This window comes from Schistocerca nitens, chromosome 2, assembly GCF_023898315.1.
Source record: "Schistocerca nitens isolate TAMUIC-IGC-003100 chromosome 2, iqSchNite1.1, whole genome shotgun sequence".
Taxonomy (NCBI): domain Eukaryota; kingdom Metazoa; phylum Arthropoda; class Insecta; order Orthoptera; family Acrididae; genus Schistocerca; species Schistocerca nitens.
Genome location: NC_064615.1, coordinates 93940787 through 93960562, shown reverse-complemented (window position 1 = coordinate 93960562; position 19776 = coordinate 93940787). Strand labels below are relative to the sequence as shown.

The following is a 19776-nucleotide window of genomic DNA, read 5'->3' as shown; positions in this document are numbered from 1 at the left end:
TTGGTAACGTACCTGGCTACAACGCCATTACAAACCCAGGGCATGGAGCGGAAATGGGCACGGCTCTGCTCACAAAGGAGGGCATAGTAGTACAAGATGTAGTAAAACTACCAAACAGTAAAGGCATAGCGGCCACAATAAACAAAATACGACTCATTAACGTGTATGCCCCTTCAGGATCCAGTAACAGGCACCGCAGAACGGAGTTCTATAAAGAAGAAATTGTCCCACTATTTGGAACTCGATATGAACACCTTATCCTAGGAGGGGATTTTAATTGTGTTTTGCATGCCAAAGACCAAACTCCCAATTTCAATAAGTGTACTGAACTGGAACGTATAGTTAATGACTTACGACTAATAGACTCATAGGAACATATGCACGGTGCAGCCCCTGGCTTCACCCACGCCACAAGTCACTCGGCGAGCCGTCTCGACAGGATATATGTAACGCACAATTTGAAACACCTCATTTTGCAGTCCGAAGTATGGCCTACCGTTTTTTCAGATCACGCTGCATACATATGCACAATCAATCTGATAAAACAAGGGACATTCAGAGGTAGAGGCACATGGAAGCTCAATGTGTCACATCTGGAAGACCATGCTTGTCAGGAGGCATTTCACAAGGTATGGAGAGAGTGTGAAAGCAAATTTAGCTCGTACAACTCTGGCACTGACTGGTGGCTGAAACATGCCAAACCTAAAATACGGAGGTTTTTCATAAACTACTCCAAAGACAAAAACTTTTGGTACAAATCAACTATAGAATTTTACTTTCAGTGTCTAAGGGATTTGTACAAGTGCGATGCAACAGTTGTGGACAACCACGAAAGAATTAACGAAATTAAAGCAAAAATTTTAGCACTACGGCGTAAACAACTGGAAGGCTACCAAATAAGGTCGCGTGCCCAGAACATAGCCCAGCACGAGGTTACTTCCATTTATCATGTCATTCGTGAAAGCAAAAGGGCGTCTCGCAAGATATTATCTGAAATAACAACTGATGATGGAAGGAAGCTGACGAAGCAAAGAGAGATTAAAGAGGCAATCGTACAGCATTTTGAATCCTTAATGTCTAGTCAGCCGGTTGACGAACAGCTTCAAGACGAGTTAATGATCAACCTCCAGGGCAAAGTATGCCACGCGGAAGCACAGACTCTCCTCTCGGAAGTGACTGAAGAAGATGTCGAAGAAGCTATATATGGAAGCACGAAAAATAAGGCTCCAGGGGCAGATGGAATTCCAGCAGAATTTTATCGCAGATTCAGTGGCCTCGTAAAAGGCAAGTTTACTCTAATCTGCAACGAACTGCTAAACCCTGCGAATGACATCCCGAAAGAATTTCGTGAGGGACTCGTAGTGCTAGTGCCAAAAACTACGAATACGAAATCTGTAAGCGCTCTGAGGCCAATTACGCTTTTAAACAGCGATTACAAAATCTTTGGCCGCATCCTCGCTCGCAGGCTGAAAACCACAATGACCAGCGTCACTGGCCCTTATCAAACAAGTGTGGGCAAAGACAGAAGAATTCTCCAGACCCTCTGTGATTACAGGGACCTAATCTCAACGGCCGACGTCTGCAAAATAAAATGTGCACTCATATCACTCGACTTTGACAAAGCCTTCGACAGAGTTAACCATAGTTTTCTCCTTCGCACCATGGGCGCAATGGGCTTCCCACCTCGATTCATTGCGGTAGTAAGAAATACATTAACAAACAATTCAGCTAGATTTGTCATCAATGGACACGTTAGCCGTTCGATTGACGTCACCAGCTCCATTAGGCAAGGGTGTCCAATGTCAATGGCACTCTTCGCCATCGCCATCGAGCCCCTGCTTGCCTCCCTTATGAAACATCTACCAGGACTACAAATACATGGAGAAAAGATCGTGTGCAAGGCATACGCTGATGATGTTGGCTTCCTAGTCGTGAATGGCGCTGAAGTACAGAGCGCACTACGAATAGTAACAAAATATGAACAGGCATCTGGTGCAAAACTTAATAGAACAAAGTCGGGGATTTTCAACATCGGCCGTGGAATTGGGACGCAAACGCAGGATCTGTTACGCGAGCTTGTAACCATGAAATGTCTCGGCATAGATTTTAAAAGAAATATCAAGCACACTATTGCTGCGAATTATCGAAAATTACTTAACAGCATACGCGCCTCTGTACAAGCACATAGTATTAGGAAACTCGATGAACTTCAAAAAGTAACAGTGGCAAATGTATACATCACATCCAAAGTTAATTATGTAGCACAAGTTCTGCCACCACCTGCGACTTTGTTGAAAAGCATCGCATCTGCACTAGGACACTTTGTGAGTCGCGGACGTATTTTCAAAGTCAAATATGACACTCTGATGCTCCCTAAGAAATGTGGTGGGTTAAATCTTACCGATGTCAGCAAAAAAGCGCAAGCCTTATACCTTGCTACCACATACAAACACTGGAAAGAGCCAAGTGGTACCCTTGCTGCACATTTGTTAAATGAAATAGCTCCTGCTGACGTCAGTGCACCTATAAATGTCCAACACATACCCAACGGACTATACCACTTGAAATACTTTTTCGTAGAATACAGCTATATACAGGCAAGGATTCCTGGGAAAGACATCATGAAAGTTAAAGAACTTTATAATAACTTGATGAAAGACAAACCCAGAAACGACATAGAACAAAAGTATCCTTGTTATAACTGGGAAACAATATGGGAAAATATTCACTGCCGGAACTTGCCAACGTATGTCAAATCGACCTGGTACTTTGCTGTAAACAGAAAAATTACGACGAACTCTAAACTTCACTCTATTCGATTGGCCGAGTCACCGCTGTGTCCATTATGTAAAATACCAGATACCGAAGAGCATAGATTGCTGTGTGACAGGGTACAAGAAATATGGCTCTACATTAGACAAAAGATAGCGAGCATCAGCAGAACTACGCCCAACGCCGTTACGACTGCTGAATTTTTAACCCCTGACGGTATACCTTACCCTAAAACAAAACGAAACGCAATTAACTGGTTGAAAGGCCAAACGATGCATTACGTCCTAACAAAAGAATCAAGCAATAGGGAGGACTTCTGGGTATACCTTACAACTGAGCACCACAAGTTGATGTGTACTAAAAAATACAAAGAAAATTACGCAAACTTTTTAACTAAAACAATCCTGTAACCAATAGAAATGCGTAATTTACATTGCACATCCAAGCATTTCGTATATTAGACGAATGATTTTTGGTTAAAGTTTGTACTTCAAGTAGCAGGAGGACGATTTCCAACAGAATGTAGTCAGAGAAGATCATCAGTATAGACCAATTAAGCCTATGTGTATCTATTACTTTGGTTTCGGGGAAACAGTGATGAAACTGGTATACACCATTTATTTAGTTTCTGTCTTTCTTTCTTTTTCTTTTCACAAGAAGACACATTTATGTTAATTAAGTGTACAATCAAGCAGAAGAAGCCTATTTTACTTCATTACCTTCTGAAAAAGGAAATTATACTTATCAGGAATAATGAGTTTGCTTCTTTCCGTTTTTCCACGCACGGAGAACGAAATTTACAGATGCAGTTACATTTCCACAACAATTATGAGACTGCCTTCTCCATGGAAATTACATTTATTTTTATTCAAGCCATGTTGCAAACAAAGGCAACAGAAGGGGCATACTTCGTTCGTCGTTCAGAAGAAGCGCGTTTCCACATCATCAAGTTACATGCATTCTTAAAGGCGGAGAAGCCGGGCCGAGAAGGCAACACTTGGCGAGCGTAAAGGATGGGTTGAAGGGGAGGAAGGAGACCCAAAATAAAAAAAAAAAAAAAAAAAAAAAGTTGGTAGAGCGGTGGACTGTAGTGGGCGATTCACAGTTATCCATAGGTCGCTGGTTCAAATCCGGCCCAGAGGACTGTTTTTCTAATCTCAGGAGCAAAGAGGCTCCAGAGCATGCCCACTCGGTCAGAACTTCCCTATGTTTTAAACCTATTTTAAAGGAAATTCATTTGCTCAGCTTATAATAGCTAGTTGATAATCATGGGATTCTTAGCCTTCGTAGGATAATGATATTTCTTCGAATTACCGTAAAATTGCTTGCTCTTACAGGCATTACTCGTTTAATGTGCTATATATGTCACATAGTCGCACCAATATTCAACAGTTTCACAGACGTCTCGTTTTTTACACAAACGTAGAAACTAAATCCCTGAGCCTATCGCTGCTACTTGCTCGGCGAGAAACGCTTATTACAGAAAATTTGGACTAAACGAAGGTTCCACCGAGATTCGAACTCGGATCGCTGGATTCAGAGTCCAGAGTGCTAACCGTTACACCATGGAACCAGACAGGAGCATGGGACTCGTAAATACACTTAGCAGTACTCTGGCATACTTCAGACACTTCCTACTTGCATTTTTTAACTTAATTGACACGACCGAGCATTATAAAACTTAATCTGGGCAATGTTTGCAGTTGCAGCCGATGACTGCATTTCCTGTGCGTCTATATGACCGCGCTGAGTAGCAGTGTGTGGAAATGAAAGACAGGGACGGACGTAAAGCAATCAGTACGAATAAGAAAGCATGCACAGCCTCTGGTAGCTCAGTTGGTAGAGCGGTGGACTGTAGTGGGCGATTCACAGTTATCCATAGGTCGCTGGTTCAAATCCGGCCCAGAGGACTGTTTTTCTAATCTCAGGAGCAAAGAGGCTCCGGAGCATGCCCACTCGGTCAGAACTTCCCTATGTTTTAAACCTATTTTAAAGGACATTCATTTGCTCAGCTTATAATAGCTAGTTGATAATCATGGGATTCTTAGCCTTCGTAGGATAATGATATTTCTTCGAATTACCGTAAAATTGCTTGCTCTTACAGGCATTACTCGTTTAATGTGCTATATAGGTCACATAGTCGCACCAATATTCAACAGTTTCACAGACGTCTCGTTTTTTACACAAACGTAGAAACTAAATCCCTGAGCCTATCGCTGCTACTTGCTCGGCGAGAAACGCTTATTACAGAAAATTTGGACTAAACGAAGGTTCCACCGAGATTCGAACTCGGATCGCTGGATTCAGAGTCCAGAGTGCTAACCGTTACACCATGGAACCAGACAGGAGCATGGGACTCGTAAATACACTTAGCAGTACTCTGGCATACTTCAGACACTTCCTACTTGCATTTTTTAACTTAATTGACACGATCGAGCATTATAAAACTTAATCTGGGCAATGTTTGCAGTTGCAGCCGATGACTGCATTTCCTGTGCGTCTATATGACCGCGCTGAGTAGCAGTGTGTGGAAATGAAGGACAGGGACGGACGTAAAGCAATCAGTACGAATAAGAAAGCATGCACAGCCTCTGGTAGCTCAGTTGGTAGAGCGGTGGACTGTAGTGGGCGATTCACAGTTATCCATAGGTCGCTGGTTCAAATCCGGCCGAGAGGACTGTTTTTCTAATCTCAGGAGCAAAGAGGCTCCAGAGCATGCCCACTCGGTCACAACTTCCCTATGTTTTAAACCTATTTTAAAGGAAATTCATTTGCTCAGCTTATAATAGCTAGTTGATAATCATGGGATTCTTAGCCTTCGTAGGATAATGATATTTCTTCGAATTACCGTAAAATTGCTTGCTCTTACAGGCATTACTCGTTTAATGTGCTATATAGGTCACATAGTCGCACCAATATTCAACAGTTTCACAGACGTCTCGTTTTTTACACAAACGTAGAAACTAAATCCCTGAGCCTATCGCTGCTACTTGCTCGGCGAGAAACGCTTATTACAGAAAATTTGGACTAAACGAAGGTTCCACCGAGATTCGAACTCGGATCGCTGGATTCAGAGTCCAGAGTGCTAACCGTTACACCATGGAACCAGACAGGAGCATGGGACTCGTAAATACACTTAGCAGTACTCTGGCATACTTCAGACACTTCCTACTTGCATTTTTTAACTTAATTGACACGATCGAGCATTATAAAACTTAATCTGGGCAATGTTTGCAGTTGCAGCCGATGACTGCATTTCCTGTGCGTCTATATGACCGCGCTGAGTAGCAGTGTGTGGAAATGAAAGACAGGGACGGACGTAAAGCAATCAGTACGAATAAGAAAGCATGCACAGCCTCTGGTAGCTCAGTTGGTAGAGCGGTGGACTGTAGTGGGCGATTCACAGTTATCCATAGGTCGCTGGTTCGAATCCGGCCCAGAGGACTGTTTTTCAAATCTCAGGAGCAAAGAGGCTCCAGAGCATGCCCACTCGGTCAGAACTTCCCTATGTTTTAAACCTATTTTAAAGGAAATTCATTTGCTCAGCTTATAATAGCTAGTTGATAATCATGGGATTCTTAGCCTTCGTAGGATAATGATATTTCTTCGAATTACCGTAAAATTGCTTGCTCTTACAGGCATTACTCGTTTAATGTGCTATATAGGTCACATAGTCGCACCAATATTCAACAGTTTCACAGACGTCTCGTTTTTTACACAAACGTAGAAACTAAATCCCTGAGCCTATCGCTGCTACTTGCTCGGCGAGAAACGCTTATTACAGAAAATTTGGACTAAACGAAGGTTCCACCGAGATTCGAACTCGGATCGCTGGATTCAGAGTCCAGAGTGCTAACCGTTACACCATGGAACCAGACAGGAGCATGGGACTCGTAAATACACTTAGCAGTACTCTGGCATACTTCAGACACTTCCTACTTGCATTTTTTAACTTAATTGACACGATCGAGCATTATAAAACTTAATCTGGGCAATGTTTGCAGTTGCAGCCGATGACTGCATTTCCTGTGCGTCTATATGACCGTGCTGAGTAGCAGTGTGTGGAAATGAAAGACAGGGACGGACGTAAAGCAATCAGTACGAATAAGAAAGCATGCACAGCCTCTGGTAGCTCAGTTGGTAGAGCGGTGGACTGTAGTGGGCGATTCACAGTTATCCATAGGTCGCTGGTTCAAATCCGGCCCAGAGGACTGTTTTTCTAATCTCAGGAGCAAAGAGGCTCCAGAGCATGCCCACTCGGTCAGAACTTCCCTATGTTTTAAACCTATTTTAAAGGAAATTCATTTGCTCAGCTTATAATAGCTAGTTGATAATCATGGGATTCTTAGCCTTCGTAGGATAATGATATTTCTTCGAATTACCGTAAAATTGCTTGCTCTTACAGGCATTACTCGTTTAATGTGCTATATAGGTCACATAGTCGCACCAATATTCAACAGTTTCACAGACGTCTCGTTTTTTACACAAACGTAGAAACTAAATCCCTGAGCCTATCGCTGCTACTTGCTCGGCGAGAAACGCTTATTACAGAAAATTTGGACTAAACGAAGGTTCCACCGAGATTCGAACTCGGATCGCTGGATTCAGAGTCCAGAGTGCTAACCGTTACACCATTTTTTTTTTAATAAATTATAAACGTGTTAGGCAGACGTGATAACCGCTACACCACTTTTTTTTTTACCGTTACACCATTTTTTTTTCAATGTTAAGAGAGTGGTCAGTTCCGTGCGGGGGGAGACAAAGCGGGCAGGTGTCGAATCCCGAGGCCTGCCTGCGATGGCTCCCTCCACTCATCCCTGAATCACTCCTTCAAGCAGACACTGATTGTGTTTCCTTGATTCGCATGTTATTCTGGTATAGGTGTTAAGCCTCTGCTCCGAGGTATATAGTGCTGACACGTTTGTAAATGAACATTTCTTCTTTGTCGTGTGTCATTTGTGTGTTGCGATCCAAGGCGAATTCTGTTCCTCTTCCATTAGAGGTGCGTGAGTGTCAAGAATAAGCAAACAAGTAAAAGGAGACTAATGAAAAGAAATACATTGACCAGGCGTAACAGAAAGTATAAATGAAAAAAAAAAGAAGAATACATATCCCCTTGATGTGCATCCATCATCCAATGCGGTCAGCCTATGCCATGTTTTTCGAACGTGATATCCATCATGTTTCCGAATAATCTTTTACTGTCAGTGACACATTGAATTTTCCAGTATGCCAGCGCCATGTAGGTCAGAAAACTAATAAAATCGTCCTCTCCACGAACATTTATGATATAGTTGACATAGTGCCCTAGGATCCACATTACTGTATTGTTTTTCGTGGCAGGGTAAAACTTTTTGTCCGGACGCAGTAGGATATCCAGCTGCAGATTGTCTTCCGCGCTCCTTGAGAGAACCGCGATCCTCTTCTTGACCCATCGCCAATTCAGTGCATGACCACCGCAGGTAAACCGATGAATCAGAGAATCGACGAGTCCACAACAGAGGCAGAGATTTGTGTCACTTAACCCAATTGCATGTAGCTTTTCATTAGTGGCAATTGTGTTATTTACCACCCTGAACCAGGTTGAAGCAACATCCGAAGAGTGTACTTTCAAGCTGATGTTGGCCCACACCGTTGTCCATTCGGTAGTTGGATACTTCCGTTCTATGGTATTTGGGGTCGCCGACTTTTCCCACTCACGTTGCAAGTCCCGAGTTGACAGTGGTCGTCGCCGTAGAACATCCACATCTGCATAACTACACTGAAGGAAAAATTCTCTGATGTGTTTCAGTTTGTAATGGATTCTGCCGACGTCAACAGGAGGTCGCATACTCGCTGGACGCACTGTGAGGAACAACTTTTGAGTAACAGTGCAATGGCTGTCATGCAGTATAGTCGTGGTCCGCTTGACGTACAAGGCCATTGCTTTCCCGGCAATGTTAACTAACTCAAGCCCACCAGTAGTTCTCGACTTGGCCAGCGTATCGGAGGACAATTTAAATATGTTGCCCTTCCAGATGAATCGATTGGCAACCTGCATGATCTTTCTGGCCTGAAGCTTGGGAATGGGAAAGAACTGTGCAACATAATACGCCTTGGAGAAGACGTAGGTATTGAGAAGCCGAATTTTTTCTATAATGTTCACAGCACGCCAGCGACATTCGACAATGGTACCCTGTATCAGATGCGTCACTGACTTCCAATTGGAGGCCGCCATTTTGAGAGGGCACCTATTCAAGGTGATTCCTAGTAGCTTGTGAGATTCCACAACATGCGCCCACGGTATAGTTAAGTTCTCGAAACCCCTGATATCGAGCACTTTACATTTCCGGTCACTGAGTTGTGCTCCAGACACTTCACTATATTGGTCGATCGCCCCTTTAAGACGGACCACCTCGTCCTCAGTGCGTAACAGTACGGCAACATCGTCAGCGTACGCACGGACTATGAATGTGTGACCGGAGATTGACACTCCTGACAACTGGTGATAAAGAGACCGAAGGAAGGGTTCCAGGGACAGCACAAAAAGTGACATAGAGAGTGGACTGCCCTGGGGGACACCCCGCTGAATGGATATCGGTTGCGTCAGCTGTCCATTGACTTGTATCCTCGCTGATATGCCAGATATCAAAGTGCGAAGGACTTGTATCACCCCTTCCTCGAGTCCTATTTTGTCCATGATGTGAAAAAGGTATCGGTGGTTCACATGATCAAAGGCTTTATGAAAGTCTAGAAAAAGCAGCGCACACTTCAGGTTGGTGACTGAGGCAATGGAGATGAGGTCCCGAATTTCAGACATCGCAGACATGGCATTCCGTCCTGGCACGCACGCCTGGTGCCGCCGGACAACTTTGTGAATGAGCGGAGACATTCGGGTGTTAACAGCTCTGGCTATAGTTTTGTAGTCAAAATTGAGCAGGGTGAGCGGGCGCAGATTATCAAATCGCTTACATCCTTTGCGTTTGGGAACAAGGACAATTTTACCCTCCTTCATCGCAGCAGGAACAGGCGCCCCAGCAATGATTTCATTTAAAATTTCTGTAAAAGTAACACCAATTACATCCCAATACCGAAGATAAAACTCCTTGGGAAGGCCGTCCAGTCCTGGGGCTTTGTTAGCTGGCGACTTAACAATAAGTTCTAAAGTCTCCTCGACACTAAACGCAGCCAGAAAGTCACGATTATCTTCCTCAGTAACGGACGTGTCCATCAACTGGAGTACAGTAGCAGTCAAGCCATCATTGGTGGGGCAGTCCGAGTACAGGCCGTGATAATACCCCTGGATTGCCGTGACTATGTCAGGTTGCCGAGTGAGAAGTTCCCCGTTATCAGTTGCCAGTTCGTCTATAAATAAGCGTCTACGGTTCGTCTGATGCTTAATTAGATGATACATGGAAGTTGTCTCAGATTGAACAAAAGAGTTGACTTTTGACTTGATTTTTAATCCTTCTAGTTGTTTACGTTTGATACTGAGCATCTTAGCCTTGATTTGCTTTATTTGAGCCGTGTAAATATTATTGACGCCAGATTTGTCGTAGAGCTCCCTTAAAATTGAATAGTAAAATTCGGTGGTCCTCTTTGCATCCCTTGATTGCGTATTACAGTACGAAATCAAAGCCCGACGCAACTTTGGTTTAGCAAAGGACGTCCACCACTCTACTTTCGTACGGTATCTATTGACAGAGCGAAGACAAAAAGTCCAAGTCCGTGTGACAAGTACCTCGAGATCGGCGTCCTGAAGGTGGGAAATATTGAACATCCAGTGACTTCTGAATCGTTTGGTGGGTTGTCTGTCCAGTTGTATAACGGCGGCGTAGGCGCAGTGATCGCTACATGGGACGGGAATGACCTCCGAGTCAACAACGTGTTCCCCGAGCTGAGAAGACACATATATTCTGTCGAGGCGGCTACTCGAGGTGGAAGTGAAGTATGTAAATTTCACAAGGGTAGGGTGAAGGAGTTCCCACGTATCCTTTAGATTCATTCGTAAAACCAGATCATGAAGCTCCTTACAATAGTTAAAATGCGGCCGCTGATCTTTTTGATGTACGACACAGTTAAAATCTCCTCCTAATATTAGGGCAGTCGGATTTTTACGAAGCAGGTAAATTAGTTCGTCTTTAAAGAACTCGGTCCTTGCGAACCTGTGTCCACTCCCTGAGGGCGCGTATAGGTTCACGAGCGTGACGCCGAATATTTTGCAGGATATGCCACGCCCCGACTCCAGTGTTTCAACGTCCGAGACGGGGATGCCTTCACGCACGAGAATGGCGGTACCAGTGCTAAGTTCGAAGGCAACATTGGTAATACAGTGGAAACCGGGAATGACCAGATCAGGAACAAGGAATTCCTGCAATAGAAGTATATCAGCGGCAGACTCATATACGAACTGCCTAAAGACTGCAAGTTTCAATTCAGACGTGATCCTGTTAACATTAACACTCAGGAACTTGTACGCTTGTGCCATGGAATTTACGGAGCTACTTTAAATTAACGTGATCATCGTCACCGGCAAACCAATCCATTCGTGAACCAGCTGGTGGAGAGTGGCCATCACCATCGTTCGCATCGGAGAGGGCTTGCAGTTTGTGTTTGCTGCGCGGTACATTCAAGTTCGGTTGGAATTTCTTTTTGTTCCTCCCGACGCTTGCGACTTTTTCCGCAGAAAGCGGCATCGGAGAATCGACACAAGTCTCCTGTGCAGGTTGCCCTGCTGCAGCAACCTGCATGTGCGACTCACCGGATAGTCCATCCGGAGACGCGCTAAGTTCTTGTTTATCCACACGTTGGGATTGTTTGGAAACACTCTCCCGGTCAGGTTGTTGACAAGCAAGGCTGAGATCTCGCTCCGTGGTGACACACTCGTCAGTGTGTTTGTTGTCAGTGTCGCGTGGCTGTGATACGAGTGGGGGACCTGCGCACACACCGTCGACGTCACTGTGGGCAACATGCTGAGGTTCACCATCGGTTTGTTGGGGAGCCGACTCGACAGACGTGGACGGTAAACAAGAACCAACCTGGGGCGTAGCAATACCGTCATCAGGCGAAGAAGTATTAACATCAACACGTGATTCTGGTATAGCGTCTTGCGAAAGCTCAATGTCGCCTGCAGGTTGTTTGATATCAGGTGTGGCAGGTGTTACCGGTACTGAGACGCCTTCATCTGAACTACTACTGTCGCACGTCCGACGTCTCTTGGACGCCACCGCAGTGACCGGACGGGTGAGAGGGTTCTGATCCCCGCCCTTCGCAAGAGGAATAGCAGGGAACTCGTCTTCAAAAGGTTTTTCATGTACAGTCACAGTATCAGTAGAAAGGGACGGCTCATTACTTGGTAATTGGATGCCCGTCACTAGATCAGCTAAAGTGAGCCTCTTACGTTGTTGTAAAGTAGGCTTTAAGACGGTCATTCTTTTAGGGCAATTTTGCCGTAAATGACCACTTTCATTGCAGTTAAAACACGTAGAAGCTTGCCCAGAATATGTAACCTGCACCTTATACCCACAAACAAATACATGGGATGGGATGTTGACTTTAACTTGCATCTCAACCGATCTGATGCCAGAAAAACATTGCAACTTATGGTGCCTGGACCACTTTTCAAGTCTAATGTTACGCACTTCGCCATATTTCGTGAGCACGTCTTTTAGGAAACAGTTGTCTACTTCAGGGGGCAGGTTGTAAATACGCACGTTAGAGATCTCGACATCCGCGTTAGTAACTTGGACAGTACTCACAGTGCCATCGCGATGCCGGAACTCGACGCCGCCGCCATGTTTCTGCAAAAGTCGTTCCAGTAAGAGGGGATTCAGGAGCTTCACGAAAAAGCAGTACAAATCCAGGTCGTAGTAGGCAGTGTGAACTTGATCAGTGGTAATGCCGATTGTATCGACGATCCATTCATGAACTTCCAGTGAACTTGGCTGAACTGATCGTGTAGCCTTGTCAAACTCGAACTGCAGGGTATTTTTCCTTGGAATCGTGGGAACCATTGTGCAAATTAACCCAAATGGGCTAACTGCATACAACAAACACTTAAAACAACGACACGAACACACAACCACGCGCAATCACGTGAAACAGAAAGCACAATACAACGTAAACAAAGCAAGTGACACTGAGCGCTCCGAACGTCCGCACGCTGCCGCGTCGCAAGCGGTAATGACCATGGAACCAGACAGGAGCATGGGACTCGTAAATAGTCTTAGCAGTACTCTGACATACTTCAGACACTTCCTACTTGCATTTTTTAACTTAATTGACACGATCGAGCATTATAAAACTTAATCTGGGCAATGTTTGCAGTTGCAGCCGATGACTGCATTTCCTGTGCGTCTATATGACCGCGCTGAGTAGCAGTGTGTGGAAATGAAAGACAGGGACGGACGTAAAGCAATCTGTACGAATAAGAAAGCATGCACAGCCTCTGGTAGCTCAGTTGGCATTCCCTCGCGGGCAGCCGTGCGGTGCGGACGTACGGAGCGGCTGGTCGTGTTTACTTCGTCGCTGCCGGCGGCGGTCGCTGTGCATGGTGAGTGCGCGCTTACAGCGATAACACTACCCTCGGTAATGAACACACGAATGCAATCATGACTCAACCAGAACGGAAAGACACTCTTAAGTTGACATTCGACCCGAAATTTGCCAGACCAAAATCCTTTGAGGTAGAACTATTTGTGCGAGATGTTATGAAATTAACGCTTGACGATTTAATTGGCATTCACTTATCGATCGTTAGTAGTACCGTTTACTTGAAATTGGTGACGCCTGAACGATGTGAACAAATTGTTGCGTCTTGTGGTGGCTCCCTTAGGTTCAAACATTCAGACGGAAACGTTGGCGAGGTGCGACTAACGCAAGCCGGCTTGGGATTGCGGACCATCAGAATATTTGAACTGCCCTTCGAAGTAACTGCCGAGCAGATTAACGCCAAACTACGGGAATATGGTTCGGTAATAAGCAACGTTGCTGAGAGATGGTCGGGGCAACATATATTCCCAGTATTAAACGGTGTGCGGCAAGTGAAACTCGAATTGCTGAAGCATATTCCATCTTACATCATTATCGGTGGGTACAGGGCCATAGTAATTTATGACGGGCAACCACGGACATGCTCGGGATGTGGCTCTACAGCACACGTCCGCGCTCAGTGTCTTCAGAGGCGCGTAGCGCAGATCCCGACTGGCGAGCGTGAGCAGCCTGGCCCCAGTTCTACGTTACCGATCACTTACGTAGCCGCCGCCCGTGTAAACACCGCTCCAGAACTCAGCGTCGATTTCACCCTCGATGCATACACTGATCACACCGAGGAGAACATACCAATGGAGACGAGTAATGTACCGGAAACCCTCGGAGCTTCCTTACAGGAAGTTACGGAGGGAAGTAAGGCGACGCAGGATGGCAGCCAGGTCTGTAACGCCTTCGAACAGCCGCAAGCGGCGGAAGTTTTTCCCATGGCCGAAAACTGTGCCACTCAGGAGAACACTGCTCAAACCTCCAAGTGCCCTTCCCCGAAAAAGCAGAAGAAGCGAAGAATCGCGCAACAGGGTGCTGACACAAAAGCGCAACCACTGCGTGAGAAAGCCAATCAGGTGCGTCAGAAGATGACCGACGTGACGTCTCAGGTTTCCACTGCAACTCCCCAGACATCCAAAAAGTCCCGCACTGACGGCTCAGAGGTTGCCTCCGACAACGGACCCTCCCCGTCACAGGCGAAGATGATGTCGGTAGCTACAGAAGGTACAAGTGGCCACCTGCCAGATAGCAGTGCAGATCCGCGTGACGCTCACCACCCGCGTAACTGGGCGGACGACGTCGAAGAATGCTCTCACGACAACGGTATGACCGGAGTACAGGGACAAGACCGAGAAACAGTGTCAGACGTGCGGGAAACGGAATCGCATGAGCAACGGCAGACTGAATCTGCTCTTCAGACGGTCGATGCCGACCCCGACTTCTTTTAATTGATGCCCCTCCGTCATCCCTAAGGGAGCGGCTCAACGCCACGCATACCTCTGCCCTCATGCCACCCTTACAGGCATACCGTGTTGCCACGGTCAACATCAACAAGATCAGCAGTACGTCAAACCTGAGGAATCTTACGGATTTCTTATATGCAGCTGATGTCGACATTGCGCTGTTGCAAGAGGTCGCCGACATTGATCTGGATCGTATCACAGGTTACAATGCGTTAATCAACCCGGGACGTGGCAGTGAACTCGGAACTGCACTTTTGACCAAAGAAGGCATCGCCGTAGCCAATGTCGACAGACTGCCGAACAGCAGAGGTATTGCGGGGACAATCCACAACACCCGATTCATAAATGTTTATGCCCCTTCTGGAACGGGAAAAAAACGCCAGAGATCGGAGTTTTTTAAGGAAGAGATAGTGCCGCTTTTTACAACCCGCACAGGCCAAGTCGTATTTGCCGGTGATTTCAACTGTGTACTAAAACCCAAAGACCAAACGCCGCATTTTAACACTTCCATAGAACTTCTGGACATTGTTAGAGAATTAAACCTGCTCGACACGTGGGAACTTAAACACGGCGACATGCCCGGTTTTACCCACGTCACCAGCCATTCTGCCAGCCGCATTGACAGAATTTATGCAACTTCCAATTTACGGGACCATATTTTGCAAGCGGAGCGATGGCCGCTTATATTCTCTGACCATGTAGCATATATATGTACCATCAATATGGAAAGAGAGGGTACATATAGAGCGAGAGGCCCGTGGAAACTGAATGTTTCCCATTTATCAGATCCAGGGTGCCACGCTGTCTTCCAACACACATGGGCAGATTGTGAACGGAAATTTCCACTGTACAATTCGGCTTTCTCGTGGTGGATAAAATGTGCAAAGCCAGCTCTCATAAAAGCGATGAAGTGTTACTCTCGCGAGAAATCCGCCTGGCAGAGGACCACAATAGAATTCTATTTTCAGTGCCTCCGAGACCTTTACAAAGACGATAATACAGTAGTGGCCAATCACCTGCAGATCAAACGAATCAAGGCGACACTCCTCACACTGACGCGACGACAATCTGAAGGCTATCAAGTGAGAACACGCCTGCAAAATGCAGTGCGGGAGGAAACAACATCCATGTACCATGTTATACAAGAGCAAAAAAGAAGAAACAGGAAAATACTGACTGAGCTAAAAACTGCAGACGGTCGCCTTTTCGACACACAAACTGCTATTCAAGAAGAAATTCATAAACATTTTACAGCGTTACTAGCTGAAAAACCAATAGATGTGGCAGCGCAGGCAGTCCTTGCGGACAGGGCGTGGGGGAGACTTGGTCCGGAACAGGCGGAAGAACTCGCCTCAGACATACTCGAGGATGAAGTGGCAGACGCCATTCTCAGAAGCCCAAGAAATAAATCGCCTGGTCCTGACGGGTTACCTGCCGAGTTTTATCACACATTTCGGCGACAGTTAATTAGTAAGTTGACTCTGGTCTGTAATGACATTATGAACATTCGAAATGACAGCTTGAAAGATTTTTGTAAAGGGATAGTGGTGCTAATTCCAAAAACTCCAGGAGGCAAAACTGTTGAGAATCTCCGGCCTTTAACATTGCTTAACACTGACTATAAAATTTTCGCACGTGTCATTGTGCAACGATTAAATTCAGTCATTACCAGCGTTACCGGCGACTACCAAACGTGTGTTGGAACAAATAGAAATATTTTCAACACTTTAACTGCATATAGAGATCTCATAGCGATTGCCGCAGCCTGTGACATCCCAAGTGCCCTTGTGTCTCTCGACTTTGAAAAGGCCTTTGACAGGGTGAACCACTCCTATCTCCTACGCACCATGGACGTCATGCATTTTCCTCAGAAAATCACTGCTACTGTTAAAACCCTCCTGATGAATGGTACGTCGCAAATCAATGTAAATGGACGCTTAAGCAGGCCGATCAGTATCGCAAGTTCAGTACGACAGGGCTGCCCAATGTCGATGGCATTGTTTGCCATAGCACTCGAGCCATTCTTGTACTCCCTGACGCAAGACCTTCCAGGGCTGCTCATTCATGGTCAGAAGATTATTTGCCAGGCATACGCAGATGATGTCAGTTTTGTAGTAACGAAAGACGAGGACTTAGAGAAAGCTTTCCACATTGTAACAACGTATGAAGCTGCATCAGGGGCGAAACTCAACCGTCACAAGTCAGGCTTAATGCACATTGGACGTGGATTAGAACTCGGTGCTGCTGAAAGAATAAGAAGTTTGGAAACGATCACCTGCCTCGGGATTGAATACACACGCAATATCCGCCGCACGGCTGCCTTGAACTATAGAAAACTGCTGGCAAAAATGCGCGCTGGCATACGGCAACATAGCCTGCGAGCTCTAAATGCCATTCAAAGAGTGGCCTTAGTTAACACCTACATAATTTCCAAAGTTCATTACGTTGCCCAAGTACTGCCATTACCAAAGACTATGGCACAACAAATGTTAGCGGCGCTTGGCCACTTTGTTACCAGGGGTCAGATATTTAAAGTAAAGTATGAAACCCTCACCCTCCCAGTTTGGAAGGGAGGCCTCAATTTGACGGATGTCTACCTCAAAGCAAAAGCCTTGTATGTTAGTCAAATATACAAACAGTGGCACAGATCACCTAACACACTGACGGCTCACATTTTGAATGAAATAGTGCCTCCCAATCTGGACCCACCTGTAGATGTAAAACACATTCTGAACTCGCTCTGTCACTTCAGGTATTTCATCCTCGAACTTAGCTACATACAACGAAGAATTCCAGAGGCAGACCGTCACAAAGTCAAAGCAATTTACGCCACATTGACGGAAAGTACACCACGCAATATAGTGGAGGAGAAATGTCGAGGTTATAACTGGAAACAAGTCTGGGAGAACATTCACGACCCGCTTCTTTCATCTACAGTGCGCTCCACTTGGTACATGGCAGTCAATAGGAAATTTCCGACCAATTCGAGGTTACACAAGATTCACCTGGCTGAAACACCGAATTGTGTCAGATGTCACTTAGTCGACACAGACGAGCATAAATTTACTTGCAACGCTGTACAGGACATATGGTCCGTCTGCACACAGAAACTCGCAAGCATACTGCGGACGTCACCAAGTAGGATAACACCGACACGCCTACTCAACCCTGACGAAGTTCCGTATCCCAATACAAAACGACGTGCCGTCAATTGGCTAAAGGGCCAGACTGTATACTACCTCCTATCCGAGCAAGAGACGAGTAAAGAAGAATATTGGATACATTTAACGATGGAACACCAGACACTGCTACGAACGACGAAATATAAAGAAAACTATGCTTGTTTTTTATTACGAACGTTGACATAGAGTCACTATATTGCAAGAATCTTGACTTTATCACTTCTTTCAATCTCTTTACTCGTTTTTTTTTGTATACCATTTGCCATACTAATGGGGCGACGCTTTTATTCTTTTATTTCCCTTATGTTAGGAAACCAAAAAGGTTCCCTGGTAGGATGTCATGGAGACTTTGGTGGCCGGGGCTTCGGAGTTACGAGCAGCTGAAACAGAATTAATACTTGAGACATGGACGACAAAAACAACGAATGTTACACAACGGAATACATTAGCAATAGCTATTCACCGAGAAGACAAACTCTGAAGCCACCCGTCTGCTGAAATTCCCCCCGTACACCTACGGAGAGTCAGGGGTACCAATCCAGAAGTATTTTCATTTCCGTCTCATGAGGAGACATTTAGTTCATTACAATTATAGCTACTGAAGCTAGCCGATGAAGGCAATTTTGGTGAGTGCAAGTGACGGGCTATAAGGGGAGGATGGAGGCCAGAAAAAAAAAAAAAAAAAAAAAAAAAAAGTTGGTAGAGCGGTGGACTGTAGTGGGCGATTCACAGTTATCCATAGGTCGCTGGTTCAAATCCGGCCCAGAGGACTGTTTTTCTAATCTCAGGAGCAAAGAGGCTCCAGAGCATGCCCACTCGGTCAGAACTTCCCTATGTTTTAAACCTATTTTAAAGGAAATTCATTTGCTCAGCTTATAATAGCTAGTTGATAATCATGGGATTCTTAGCCTTCGTAGGATAATGATATTTCTTCGAATTACCGTAAAATTGCTTGCTCTTACAGGCATTACTCGTTTAATGTGCTATATAGGTCACATAGTCGCACCAATATTCAACAGTTTCACAGACGTCTCGTTTTTTACACAAACGTAGAAACTAAATCCCTGAGCCTATCGCTGCTACTTGCTCGGCGAGAAACGCTTATTACAGAAAATTTGGACTAAACGAAGGTTCCACCGAGATTCGAACTCGGATCGCTGGATTCAGAGTCCAGAGTGCTAACCGTTACACCATGGAACCAGACAGGAGCATGGGACTCGTAAATACACTTAGCAGTACTCTGGCATACTTCAGACACTTCCTACTTGCATTTTTTAACTTAATTGACACGATCGAGCATTATAAAACTTAATCTGGGCAATGTTTGCAGTTGCAGCCGATGACTGCATTTCCTGTGCGTCTATATGACCGCGCTGAGTAGCAGTGTGTGGAAATGAAAGACAGGGACGGACGTAAAGCAATCAGTACGAATAAGAAAGCATGCACAGCCTCTGGTAGCTCAGTTGGTAGAGCGGTGGACTGTAGTGGGCGATTCACAGTTATCCATAGGTCGCTGGTTCAAATCCGGCCCAGAGGACTGTTTTTCTAATCTCAGGAGCAAAGAGGCTCCAGAGCATGCCCACTCGGTCAGAACTTCCCTATGTTTTAAACCTATTTTAAAGGAAATTCATTTGCTCAGCTTATAATAGCTAGTTGATAATCATGGGATTCTTAGCCTTCGTAGGATAATGATATTTCTTCGAATTACCGTAAAATTGCTTGCTCTTACAGGCATTACTCGTTTAATGTGCTATATAGGTCACATAGTCGCACCAATATTCAACAGTTTCACAGACGTCTCGTTTTTTACACAAACGTAGAAACTAAATCCCTGAGCCTATCGC

General features: G+C 45.3%; 10 non-coding genes across 10 annotated transcripts; 5 read left to right on the top strand and 5 right to left on the bottom strand.

Annotated features, from left to right (window-relative positions):
• Window positions 1–4273: 4273 nt before the first annotated feature.
• Trnaq-cug (transfer RNA glutamine (anticodon CUG)) lies at window positions 4274–4345 on the bottom strand. Its single transcript has one exon. It is a non-coding gene; the product is annotated as a tRNA-Gln (tRNA).
• Window positions 4346–4593: 248 nt separating this feature from the next.
• Window positions 4594–4682, top strand: Trnay-gua (transfer RNA tyrosine (anticodon GUA)). Its single transcript is given in 2 exon segments — window positions 4594–4630; window positions 4647–4682. It is a non-coding gene; the product is annotated as a tRNA-Tyr (tRNA).
• A 358-nt stretch (window positions 4683–5040) lies between these two features.
• On the bottom strand, window positions 5041–5112 carry Trnaq-cug (transfer RNA glutamine (anticodon CUG)). Its single transcript has one exon. It is a non-coding gene; the product is annotated as a tRNA-Gln (tRNA).
• A 248-nt stretch (window positions 5113–5360) lies between these two features.
• Window positions 5361–5449, top strand: Trnay-gua (transfer RNA tyrosine (anticodon GUA)). The gene is given in 2 exon segments: window positions 5361–5397; window positions 5414–5449. It is a non-coding gene; the product is annotated as a tRNA-Tyr (tRNA).
• Window positions 5450–5807: 358 nt separating this feature from the next.
• Trnaq-cug (transfer RNA glutamine (anticodon CUG)) lies at window positions 5808–5879 on the bottom strand. Its single transcript has one exon. It is a non-coding gene; the product is annotated as a tRNA-Gln (tRNA).
• Window positions 5880–6127: 248 nt separating this feature from the next.
• On the top strand, window positions 6128–6216 carry Trnay-gua (transfer RNA tyrosine (anticodon GUA)). The gene is given in 2 exon segments: window positions 6128–6164; window positions 6181–6216. It is a non-coding gene; the product is annotated as a tRNA-Tyr (tRNA).
• Window positions 6217–6574: 358 nt separating this feature from the next.
• Window positions 6575–6646, bottom strand: Trnaq-cug (transfer RNA glutamine (anticodon CUG)). The gene has a single exon. It is a non-coding gene; the product is annotated as a tRNA-Gln (tRNA).
• Window positions 6647–6894: 248 nt separating this feature from the next.
• Trnay-gua (transfer RNA tyrosine (anticodon GUA)) lies at window positions 6895–6983 on the top strand. Its single transcript is given in 2 exon segments — window positions 6895–6931; window positions 6948–6983. It is a non-coding gene; the product is annotated as a tRNA-Tyr (tRNA).
• Window positions 6984–19060: 12077 nt separating this feature from the next.
• Trnaq-cug (transfer RNA glutamine (anticodon CUG)) lies at window positions 19061–19132 on the bottom strand. Its single transcript has one exon. It is a non-coding gene; the product is annotated as a tRNA-Gln (tRNA).
• A 248-nt stretch (window positions 19133–19380) lies between these two features.
• Window positions 19381–19469, top strand: Trnay-gua (transfer RNA tyrosine (anticodon GUA)). Its single transcript is given in 2 exon segments — window positions 19381–19417; window positions 19434–19469. It is a non-coding gene; the product is annotated as a tRNA-Tyr (tRNA).
• Window positions 19470–19776: the final 307 nt, after the last annotated feature.